At 47.3% G+C, this 12,423-nt stretch overlaps 1 protein-coding gene across 2 annotated transcripts in view; it reads left to right on the top strand.

Moving 5' to 3' along the window:
* Positions 1–12,423, top strand: part of TMEM184A (transmembrane protein 184A) — a 172,567-nt gene that overhangs the window by 72,360 nt on the left and 87,784 nt on the right. Inside the window, exon 2 of one of the 2 annotated variants that reach the window (XM_078664956.1) lies at positions 4,056–4,159. The exons of the other annotated variant lie outside the window; for it this stretch is intronic. The gene's annotated coding sequence lies outside the window, so the exon portion shown is untranslated. The remainder of the gene's footprint in view (positions 1–4,055; positions 4,160–12,423) is intronic. 2 annotated transcript variants of the gene reach the window in all.

The following is a 12,423-nucleotide window of genomic DNA, read 5'->3' as shown; positions in this document are numbered from 1 at the left end:
ATATTTCCACTTGTAGACATTCCACATTCTCTGGAATTTTAGCAGAATGCTTTATTTCTTAGACAGATTGAGGAGAAATCCATTACAAATTCACTGGCATTTATACATCTACAAGGTATGTAATGAAAATATATATAAACAAAAAGAATCCACTGTTAGGTAAGCGTGGTCCCTACAGTGGTGGGGAGCACGAGGTGTTCTTAAAATACCCCTCACACACCAACAGGCCCCTTGGTGTCATGCTTCATCATCTGGGTCTTCGCACCCCTCTACGGGATGCGGCGTGCTACGACCTACGTCTGCGCGGGAGCACTTTTTACTCAGACTATGTGAGGTGTGTAAATTAATTTCAAGAAGGTATCTGTGATTTCGAAAACATATTGTTCTAGTCCTGTTATGCCTCATGAGTCTCAGAACAGGGGGCAGGCCCGGACTGGCCGTGGCGGGCACCGGGCAATCCCCCGGTGCGCCGCAAGGGTTGGGGCCGGTTTTGGGCGCTGGGGGCAGTTTTTGTTACAGGGCCGTTTCTGCAGCATAGCTGCAGACGTAGGTCGTAGCACGCCGCATCCCGTAGAGGGGTGCGAAGACCCCGATGATGAAGCATGACACCAAGGGGCCTTTTGGTGTGTGAGGGGTATTTTAAGAACACCTCGTGCTCCTCACCACTGTAGGGACCACGCTTACCCAACAGTGGATTATTTTTGTTTATATATACTTGCCTAGGGAGAACGAATCCACAGTTTTTCTCTCTCTCCCCTCTTTGTTGTTTTTCTATGTAATGAAAATAAACTTTTGATTAGGTAACTGGCAGTTTCTTGGAACTGCCAAACGACTAGCTATCTGCTGAGTACAGCTTGTTATGGGTTCTTTACACCATGTGTTGCTGACCAGCGGTGTTTCCTCACAAAGGTGTTAATATCTATTTTTCAGCCTAGCCTGTCTTCCACCTTTAATGTATTTGTCCTTTTATGGTTCCACATTTGTCTGTTACATGTTGACTTCAATTCGGAATAGAGTATGGACTTTTTTGATGCCCAAATATTAGCCAAAACCTGTAGTACTCTGTCGTTTGTGTAGAAAGGGGGTGTGTTATTTGTTTTTTAATCCTACCCTTTACCTAATGTGCCCTTGGGAAGTGAGTGAAATGTCATTTATTTTACAAATGTTTTTCCTTTTATTTCGCTTGAAGCTCTGGTTTAAAACTAGATATTCCATAGCAACAGTCCATTTATTTGAGGGATTCCACTTCACTTTGGTGTTTGCAGACTTCTGTAAATCAATGCAACAATTCTTAGCTTTTTATTGAGTCCCAAGACCAGTCATTGATTCTGCTTCCCATTGTATCTTACCGCTCCCTACTCCGGCTCGTGCCTTTTTTTCTCTACTCAAGTTTTACAGAAACTTTTCATTAGGCTGACATTCATCCCCATCAGATATTCACAGTTTAATCCACTCGGATATTATAAGGACTATATTAATTATCACTTTTTTTGTTGATGTTTTAATTTTTTATATATTTTGTGGTGACGTGGGATTTTACAGTGCTTGTGTACAGCTCCACCTGACACTTAATTTGTTAGACACTTAATTTGTTAATATATGGCTGATTCTCTCAATAGCCATGTGCCCATGTATTCTATCGGGTGCATTAATCTCTCCAAGAATAATCTCTGTGTGATTAATATAGATTTTCTGTATTCATAAATCTATTATTGTTTTAATCCAAAAGTAATCATTTTATATTTATGTAATGCTGCTTTTCTGTGTGTGCGAGGATTGCATTACCCCCTGCCCAAACCCTTTTTTTGAATCTTTAAAATGTCCTTATTTTTTCCGTTTTTTAGGTCTCGTGGCGTTAACTGCACGAAGCGCGGTCTCGCCAGAGACCTTTTGTTAGCGACTCTGCTTTCCAGAAGACAAGACTGGCCACGCGCATGTGAAAGAGTAGGAATTGAGCGGGCCACACGCACGCGAACGCGCGTTCCATTGAGCATCTTATGGTTCCCTTCCAATGCGTGCTTCGAGAGACAGTGTTTTCACTTTGTTTAATTTTCGTTTTTACTGCTGTCCAGAGGGCTCTGGGAGTGCGCGTTTGGAGCAACAGTGTTGCCAGCTTTCATTTTCTTTGCACACACGCAGAGACATACACGTACGTACACACACTAGCGCACATACACGCACACACACACACCAGCACACAGAGACACCCCACTCCCCTGCCGCCACCCCCCACTTCAACTAAGCCCCACTCACCGCACTCCGAACTTCAGCCGCCACCGTGGGACTCTTCCTCGGGCATGGGAGCCCCGCGTCACCACTGCTCCTCTGGCCGGGCCCTTTGCGGGATTCCAGCAGAAACGGAAGTCCCGCCCCACGGCAGGTTTCGGCAGTGCACGCGCACGTCTATTCCTGCTTCCGCTCATTCCGCTCTCTCGCCCTGGGGTCGCATATCTGGTATGGGTATTACCTTTTTTTTTTACAATAGCGATAATTTTTTTGTTATTGTTATTTATGTAATGTGAATTTGTATAGCGCGAACTTTACCCGAAGGTGTAGCTCGTTATTACTGGTTTGGCCCCAGAACAGCCTGATAGGGGGACATCTTTTTCCAACACTTTGTACGTTGTGGGCTGAACACTCCTCACGACCTGTGTGATGCTTCCCGAGTGCTCCTGCTGCGGGGCAACAGGTGGAAGAGAGCCCGTGAGAGTGAAGCGGCGTCCGGCCTGTACTCCATGGATCCTCTCCCGAGCTTAGTCCCGAGCTTAGACTTAAACATGCAGCTGAGGCAGCAAAGTCTTTACATTGAGAAACTTCACTGCATTTATCCAGCCAGGTTGCCCCCAGTAAAAAGAAGGAAGCACCGTAACAGCTGTGAGCCCGTGCCTAAGGTGCATCATCAGAGCTGTGTGAATAACAGCTGTGAGCCCGTGCCTAAGGTGCATCAGAGCTGTGTAAATAATAACTGCGTCCGCCCCGTGCGTGAGTTGCATCATCAGAGCTGTGTGAATAACAACAGCTGTGAGCCTGTGCCGAAGGTGCATCAGAGCTGTGTAAATAATAACTGTGTCAGCCCCGTGCGTGAGGTGCATCATCAGAGCTGTGTGAATAATAACAGCTGTGAGCCCGTGCCTAAGGTCCATCATCAGAGCTGTGTGAATAATAACAGCTGTGAGCCCGTGCCAGAGGTGCATCATCAGAGCTGTGTGAATATTAGTTGTGAGCCCGTGCCTAATGTGCATCATCAGAGCTGTGTGAAGAATAACCGCTGTGAGCCCGTGCCAGAGGTGCGCCATCAGAGCTGTGTGAATAATAACTGCGGCAGCCCCATGCGTGAGGTGCATCATCCACATTGCTCAGGTCATCCAAATTCCTGCACTCCCTACCACACTGCTTTCAAAAACAGCATACTGTTGCACACACTCTCACTGCTCACCAATTCAAAGTTTGCTAAAAATGTTATGCACCGCATTGTCATACACAATGCCAATAACTCAAACTTTAATGCTGCGAGATCTATTGCATTGTAAATGCTTGTTAATGGCAGTTGAGATCCCTCATACCTGTTCACCTTAAGAGCACCCTTGGGTTGTATGTTCTCTGCAGTCTTTCTTTACGTTATTGTATTCCTTTACAGTAATTCTTACATTGCATACATACCCTTACATTTTTTCCTTAATAGATTTTGGGCTTCAATTGTTTTTTCCACATTTCATTTTTTTTGCACCTAACGTTTAATTTCTGATACAATCATGTGTCCTCATTTCTTACACCTTCTGGGCACACCACTCTGTTTTTTGTCCCTTTCTTGCCTTGTTGCCTTGCTCTAGCAATACCAAGGAAACTCAAAGCACCTCAAAGAAACTTCACACAAAAAGTTACAATCAAACAATCTGAATGAACGGATCATAAATATGTTTTATGGTTTATGCTCAAGGCGACATTTCAGAATGGCTCTTCAAACATTAGCTGCTCTTAATTATGTGGAATGCAAACAGCATGGTAATGCATGCCAACATTTCAGACGACTGATGTCTTTGTTTTCTTTTAGACAGTGTCACGTGCTGTATTTTACTTTAAGGCTGCCCTTTGTGTGTGACTGCTCTTGGAAGTTGAGTAAAGGAGGAACAGGAGGTGAAGTAGGAATGCTGTTCTTCAGGTATCTGCATTTCCAGCACAAGAAAAAAGTCGGGTTTGCTGCGATTTCTGCATGACCATCCCTGGATGCTCTGCTTGCTTTTGAATGTGACGTATAAAGAAATCGGTGAGAGACCATAAACTTCCATGACAGCTCTGGTACAGCCGCTCACTCTGGTAGCGCCAGGGATCACTTTGGGGTAATGGTCAGGATTTCCACACCCTTTTTTACCAACAAAGGCAGTAGACTTTTCGCTTGGCTTCCTTCTCCCCACTGGCATTACCGGTCAACTCACTTAGTAGGAAGTCGAACATAATTTAAATTTTTCTGTAGCAGTAAGTTGAATTTTTGATTGGACTGGAAAGATGTGTGCATATTGAATATGTGAATCGAAATTTCCACTTTCTATTGGTCAATTCTACTTTTTATGTACTGTCATAAACCTGGATGCCCAAAATGCTTTCAAAATTCAGCCCATCTGTGGGGCCAAAGACATTGAGAACTTTCTGCCTAATTCTGTTTGTAGGGGAACAGATAGTCTTCGTATGTGGTAACTTCCTGAATATCATATTAGGACTTCGTAGTTTGTTTTCAATTACGCAAAACCCACATGAGCTCCTGAATATTTCCTCGGGCATCCCTACCTACATGTCCTTGTCGTGCTTGGGCGCCGGATGCCTTCTGTAGGCATCTCTTCCCCCCCCCCCCCTACTCCCACCCCCCCTCTTGTCTCCTCTACAGTGATTCTGGCAGAGTCGTCGCTGCTGCAGATTCTTCTACGGGTCTACAGACAGAGGGCCAGGGCTATATACTCACCGGTGATCTAAGGCTGTAGGTCCCCCTGTATCCAGCAGTCCAGAGACCAACCACACTTGAGATGACACTGGAACTTTGAGGCCTAGTTCAATGAAAGGGATTACTTGTCGCCTTTTGAAATCCTAAGAGGATCCTCGATCATCTTCTTGAAGGTCTAGTTGGGTGCGACTGTCATCTTCTTGCAGAGTCAGTGGAAACCCAACGGAGCTTACTGGGACAAAGGTACCCAACAGGTTGACCAACTGGCTTCCCAGCTGTTGTATAATTATTTTTAATAAGCAGTTGTTGTTTCCTTGACCTATTCCCTACTGTGAATTGACTTTGCTCCAGGTTTGCAGATGGATACCACCTTCAACTCTTTGTCTGCAATGGCTCTTACATTTCAGGCTTCTGAGGTTGTGTGTTTGGAGGACGTTTCCTGAAGGCACAGGCTGGGTACCTTTGGTGCCTTAGTGTGGAGGCACCAACTGGCCCTTAGTGTTTGGTATTTATAGCACCTATGGTTAAAGTTGCCTAACCGCAGATCACTTTTGGTGTGCGGCATGTACATTTTGATTGTATTGGAATTGTATTTATATAGTGCTTACTACCCCCTGATCAGGTGTGGAAGCACTTTATGGCAGGTAGCACACTACTTCAGAACCCACCGTTAGTTGTTAATTGAGTGGTTACTAGCTATTGTTGTATACCTATCAACTTGAAAAACAATTTCACCGTGCTAGGTGGGGGCAGGGCACCGGAGGAGGCGGGGCCTCATGCCAAGAAGTACCTATGAGCCACTTTCGAACGCCAACACGCCACCAAGCCCCCTCATCCTAAAATATAAAATCCTTGCTGAGGCTGGTGCCAACGTCCTGGGTTGTTTTCAAACCCCTTAATGGATGTTGGCAGTTCAAAGCCTCGGAAAACGAGCTGGAAAACCCCTATTTACCGTGGTTTTCAGCTAATTTTCACTGCCTCCGAGTGATATTGGCTTCTCATTGGGAGACCGTGTGATAGGAGCTGATATCGTGTGTCACACGGTGCCACCGTGTGAGTTGGCACGTGTGTTGGTTATTGACCATAGTCTTGCCCTCTCAGAAAACTGTTACATGCATTTCCTCCAATTGCTTTGTGGTAGATTAGGTTAATACAAGGTTGGTGTCCTTTCATGTAAATGGAAGGTGTCACGAGTTAGTAAAATAATTTCTTCATATTTAATTTCAGAAGTTTTTTAGACAATATATTGCAAACAACAAAAGAGTAATAGACCTAACACTATTACGGTCACGTGATAACTGATAAGCAATGTGTTTCTTGCAGTGAATGGATTTTTAAAATTGTAGCATTGCTCCATGTCAGAAGCAATCCTTGTATCTAGTTCTTGGTATTTCTTTTACAAATCATAGCCATCAGGTACATACGTTTGCTTCATTGCCTAACACTGATACTGCAAGTCCCATAATGCACCAATTTGTAGTTGGAACACACAGGCTAAGGCCTGCCATGAAGCAGTATGGCAATCCTATTTCTTTCACTCCTGAGGAGAGGCTTCAATCTTGCTGCAAATTCACCATTTGAGATGTCTGTGTTTTATCCAAAATCTTTATAATCTTCTCCCTTCCCCTCTTCCGCGTTCAGCCCCCGAGATGAGGTGGCAAAGGTTTCAAAATGGAGGTTGCCCTTGGTGCAAAGCTGTGTGTCTTTGGTGTTTGCTTTTGTTCACACCCAATATTCCTTTTCACATTAACCACGCAGACCTGCTATACCACGGGTGGACCCGAGTTAATAATTGCTTTTCAATAAACCTCGGTGCAATAAAGTGCCTTGCTCTGTTTACAGTAGCTCCTCCTTTTAACGTGATACCTCCTCTTGGTACATTCATCATCATGGAAACCTCCATGTGCCTCCTGCTTTCTGGCACTGCAAGTTTATGTTGTACTGTGTAAAGGTAAAGTCTGTTTGTGATCTGTTACATGTGGTTTCACGCGTGCTGTCAGTGTGGGCATTTCATCTTTCGTTGGCAGGACCAAGCCTCACACTACTGTTTTGATCGACATCACTTTAGTGGTGTGTTAAATGACACCTTGAAAGCCGGTATGGTCTCTGCTCACTTCCTGAGGGTCGGTTTCACTGTTGAGTCATGGACTTTTTCTTCCGGTGCACCAGGTGGGCCTTTGTGTCACTCCAGGACTAGGGTGAACAGGCGTCCGGATTTGCCCCGACGGTCCCGGATTTGCCCGGACGGTCCCTGTTTTTCATCAGCGGTCCCAGCAGATTTCAGGAAATTTAGCTCTTCTTCCGGTTTTTACAGAGGGGCGGCTGAAAACGTCAGGAGGTGCTTTTTAATGTTTTTACAAAGCAGGGATAGTTATCAGTTGTTTCAAGAAAACAATTTAATTAACTGGCAAGCTACTGGGTTTAAAAAATTGCTTTCTATGTATGTTCTAACTGAATGTTCTGTAATTCTCTGCTGAGGAGCGCTGTCATTCTGTCCTCCGCTTGAAGTAAAATTGTAGTTCTTCTATTTCCTTGAAATGTCCCGTTTTTTTGGCTTTAACATTCTGGTCACCCTATCCAGGATAGCATCATCATTTCTAATTAGTCACAAAATGAGACCTTACTTGTAGTGAAATGGGAAAGGCTACGTTTTGTCAAACAATTAACTCGAAACAATAATAAACTTGATGTTCGGAAATGTTGAAGCAGTTAACCGTACTTGACCAGGGTAAAAATTGAGCTGGTGTTTCAGTGGGCGGCCTTCGGTACCAGCGAGCTGGGCCCAGGCCCAGCGCGCCACATATTCCGAGGGGGATCTTGCTTCAAGTGTCTCAATGTGTGCAATGTGGTATAGGGTGTACCACATTAATCATGTTTGAAAACCTATATAATATAGAATGTGTTGCCGATGTAATCCTGCTTGGTCGCTTTGTGTGTGTACATATAGATTAGGGTGTCCATGTAATCATGCCTAAAGTGTTTGCAATATTTGATATAGGGGACCACACCAAAATCCTGCTAGAAGTGTGTTTGTGATGTAGGGCAGTGGTTCTGAAACGTTTGACTCCTGAGGACTTCCACTGAGTCACTTCTAGAATCCGGGGACCCCCAAGCAATTTGTACTATTTATATTTCAAATAATAAGACAGTAATTTACAAAAAGTGCACACTAAATAAATACTTGAATTACCAAAGATTGTATTATTTTATATTGAAAATTTGCAAAAATCAAAATTTTTAATGGTAATGTCAGTGCTGCATGGGGGCCTGGCTAGGCGTCTGGCAAGATGGCCGCACATTAGTGTAGCTCTGCCGGCCGCGGAACTTATCCTACATCTATCCTCCACCTGCGCCAACCATCGATAAATCTGGCGTGAATGCCCTGCTGACATCGGAGGCCACCCAGCGCTGTGCTCCTTTTTGTTGGGAGGTGCCTGGCTAAATGGGGGGGTCACCCGGCAGAGCTGCCTGCGCTGTAATGGCTGTTGCGCGCCTCCGGGCTCGTGGAACCGGCGCTGCTAGAGGTCGTGATTCCCTATCCTGTGCAGCGGTACGCTGGGAGACGACTTGGCGGCGGATGCCCCCCAAGGCGCTGTGGTGCCCGCTGACCTGCCAGGAGAATTGCTGGTGAGCGCTGCGGCTGGAGCGAGCGGCTCTCCCCCTCAGATCCATCTGGGGTAAGATCTACGCGAGGCCCCTGCTCCAGAGGTTGCGGTAGGCTGCGGGCCTGATCTGCGTGGCGCGGGGTCCCCCCGGAGGCTCTTCATCTCCGCCGTAGCCGCACTGCCCAGCTGACTGTGAGCGGGACGAACATCCGGACCCCCCACTGGAAACTGCGGCAAGGCGTGTGCGCCCCAGCCCTGCCATCGGCCTATGACAGCGCCTTCAAAGCGGGCCGGGCCTGGAAATCCCCTCGCAAGGTGGACTCTAGTGCGCGAAGATAACTGGGGCACACATTGCGATACACTGCCCCCTACCCCCTGCTGCATGCTGGACAATTGACACGAAGGCTCCTGATCCGAGAAATCATTACAGGTGCATACTGTGCGCCCAACACGTTACCGATGCTTTTTCAAAGAGACACGTGGCGACTCAACACTAGTGTGTGCAATAGCATACAGAGCCTCCTGTAGTGATGTCCTTTGCCACACACCTGTTTAGACACGCGGGAGGCTGCCGCTGGGTGCCCCCGTAAAACATGGACAGGATTTAGCTTTGGAGGCCCCTGGAGCGCGACGGGTGGAGGGCCCCCGGAGCGCCTCACCGACCGCTTACACCTTTCCCTGCGACAATCAGCCAACATGGGGAAGCCCGATAAATCTCAACCTCGGTTGACGATTGACCAGCGCAGAGGAGCTAAATCCGCGCAAAAGCGCAGCCTCTGACTCTGAGCTCGATGCTACTGCGCCGCCACCCACAACACTGGAGAAATCCCTAGCGGCCATACAGACCAGCCTACAGGCCATTGACGGCAAAATAGAAGTGCTGAATGGGAGGATGGACCACTTCTCTTCAAAACTTGATAAACAGGCCGCGCGTCTGGGTGAAGCAGAACAGCGTATCTCAGACACAGAAGATGGGCTACAGCAAGTCACCACTAAAACGTCTGACATCGCCAAACTCCTGGCCGTCATACAAGCCAAAAACGAGGGTATCGAAGCTCGCTCACGGCATAATAATGTGTGCATTCTAGGCCTTCCGGAGACCACAAATGTAGGAAGACTGGAGGACTATGTGGAATCGCTTTTGCGGGAGATCTGCGGAGCGGATAGCTTGTCGGCCATGTTTGTTGTGGAGCGCGCACATAGGTCGCTCGCAGCACGTCCTCCGCCTGGCGCCCTAGCGAGAACGATCATGGCTAGACTCCTAAATTTCAGAGATCGCGATACGGTCTTACGCGTCACTCAACAAAAACGGACCATTAACTATCAGGGAAACGTGCTCACGTTTTTTCCAGACTTTACAGCTACTTTTCTGGCGGCCAGGAAAGAATTTCAGGGGGTTAAAAAGCTGCTGATACAAGATCATGTACCATACGCCATGCTTTACCCGGCGCGGCTGCGCATTGGCGAGGCGGATACAGCGAAGATCTTCACGAACCCCAAGATGGCTATGGATTATGTAAAATCGCTACGTCGACGCAAGAGTCACCCATCAGATATGTCAGACGTAGACGATTAAGGTAATCTCTCTTCACCTCTGATGTGACTGAACTCCTGTTCCTCCTTCCCCGCATTGCTCTGGCTTCACAATACAAACTCCAAAATGTTCTAATGGGCGGACTGTGCTGCCCAGCGTCTGGTTTACATGTGGTTGCTGTGTTCTGGGAGGGTGATGGGTAGTCCTTATTCCTCTGCTCAGATTTGGCCTGGGATGGTGCCTGCTCCGTACACTGCTCACAGGGCAGCGTCTGTCTCCAAATAATTACAACACCTACTTCTCACTGTACTTAGAGAATAGTCGGGGCAGACCTCTAATGTAGTGATAATGCACTCTGATGTCGACATTATGCTCCAGCCCTCTCTTTGCTACATCGATGGGTTTGGCTGCGGGAGGGTGGACACTTCATCGATTCTGCGTCCCCTCCCCACAAGATTGTGCGCCGCTGCTATCCCTCATGGGTATTCCCCAATTGTTGTGTTCTTTGCTTTTACTTTGGTTCAACATCACCCAGTGGATCTATGGTCGATTGCAGGCTACTGGGTTGAAGTCCTTGAGAGTTGGGGCATATGGGGTTGGAACCTTTGGCATATTGGGGCAGCTGAAGTTGGTGGTGGGAGGGGGGGACAGTTTGTATGTTTTATGCCGCAACTGTAGTGATTGGCATGTTGCTGATCTTTGTGCTGTTTATGTCTTTTACCACACATATACTAGCTGTAATGATTTTCATCGCTTAAAACTCCGAAACTTCCAATGAAGGGTAATACGATTAAATGTATGACTTTGAATGTCTGAGGTTTGAACACACCAAAGAAAACAAGGCAGGGACTAGCGTACTTAGACAGGCATGATGTGAAAGTTGCTTTGTTAAAGGAGACTCATCTTAATATGCACAATGAAGGTAAAATAGCGGGCAGATGGGCCGCTTATAGATTAGCTGCGTCATTCTCCACTTACGCTAGGGGGTACTCATTCTTATTAAGAAAGGGGTACCATTTCAGCCTCTCCGCACAAGTGTCGATAATGAGGGCCGGTGGGCTGTCGTTCAGGGGACACTAGGGCTACGGGTGGTCACCATTGTAAACACGTATGGCCCTGTAGTAGATGATGCTACACCCTTCCTCCACATGCTCGATGTATTGCGATCCTGGCCGGAATCTGCTATATTATGGGGAGGTGACCTCAACACTCAATTGAACCCCTCCATCGACAAATCTGACCCGACTGGTGCTCGCATGGTTAGAGTGGCCCATTGCATCAGAGGGGCCATGGCGGAAATTGGACTAATGGACTCCTGGCGGCTGCGACATGCGGATACTCTTGCCAGCACACACATAGCGCCTGCATTTAACAGCTGGTCTCGCCTAGACTACTGGCTCCTTAGCGACGACGCAGATGCATGGGTGACAAGGGTCGATATTCTCCCCCGGACCTTGTCTGACCACAGTCCAGTCACACTTGGCATGACTCTGCCAGATGTTCCACATCGACCCTTCAAGTGGCGATTTAGAGCGTCGTCGCTGCTAGATCCAATATTTGCGGACACCATACGGTCTAACATAGTGCAGTTCTTTGATTTAAACACAGGGTCAGTGGATAGCCATGCTACACTCTGGGAGGCCTTCAAAGCGACGATTTGGGGGGTATGCATTGGGATGACGGCAGGGATACTTAGAGACCTCAGGGGCCAACTCTCGAAGTTGGAAGCACGCTTGACAGAATTAGAGACACAATACGCACATGATCCCACTCTGACAGCACTAGCCAAGATTCGAGAGCTGACAGAGGAGTACACCACACTGGCGGAAACCGAAATGAAGTACTTGTCAAAATGACATGTTGCTTGTGCATTCGGGGAGGGCGGCAGACCCTGCAAAAACCTAGCAGACAAGCTTCAGCGAAGGTCAGCAAAACCCCCTACTGACCACGATAGCACCGGTACCTCACATCACACGCATGATGCAATTGTGGAGCAGTTTAAACAGTATTACACAGCATTGTACTCCACTAAGGGAGGTATGACAGAGGACAACATGACCGAGTACCTTGAGGACACGGCTATTGCATGGCTCTCCGACGTCCACAGAAAATACCTAGCAATGCCCATAGATGAAAAGGACGTTAGGGAGGCCATTCTAGCTCTACCCAACAATAAAGCCCCCAGACTGGACGTCCTTACTTCCGGAATTTTATAAACATTATGCAGACCTTCTCATTCCGCATCTACTGGAGATGTACGCTGAAGCCCACGACACTGGCCATCTTCCCCCTTCCCTCCGACAGGCCCTTATTGTTAAAGAAAGACAAGCCCCAAACGAGCTGCGATTCCT

Source organism: Lissotriton helveticus, chromosome 10 (genome assembly GCF_964261635.1).
Source record: "Lissotriton helveticus chromosome 10, aLisHel1.1, whole genome shotgun sequence".
Classification (NCBI taxonomy): Eukaryota; Metazoa; Chordata; class Amphibia; order Caudata; family Salamandridae; genus Lissotriton; species Lissotriton helveticus.
This window is presented reverse-complemented; position numbering and strand designations above follow the sequence as displayed.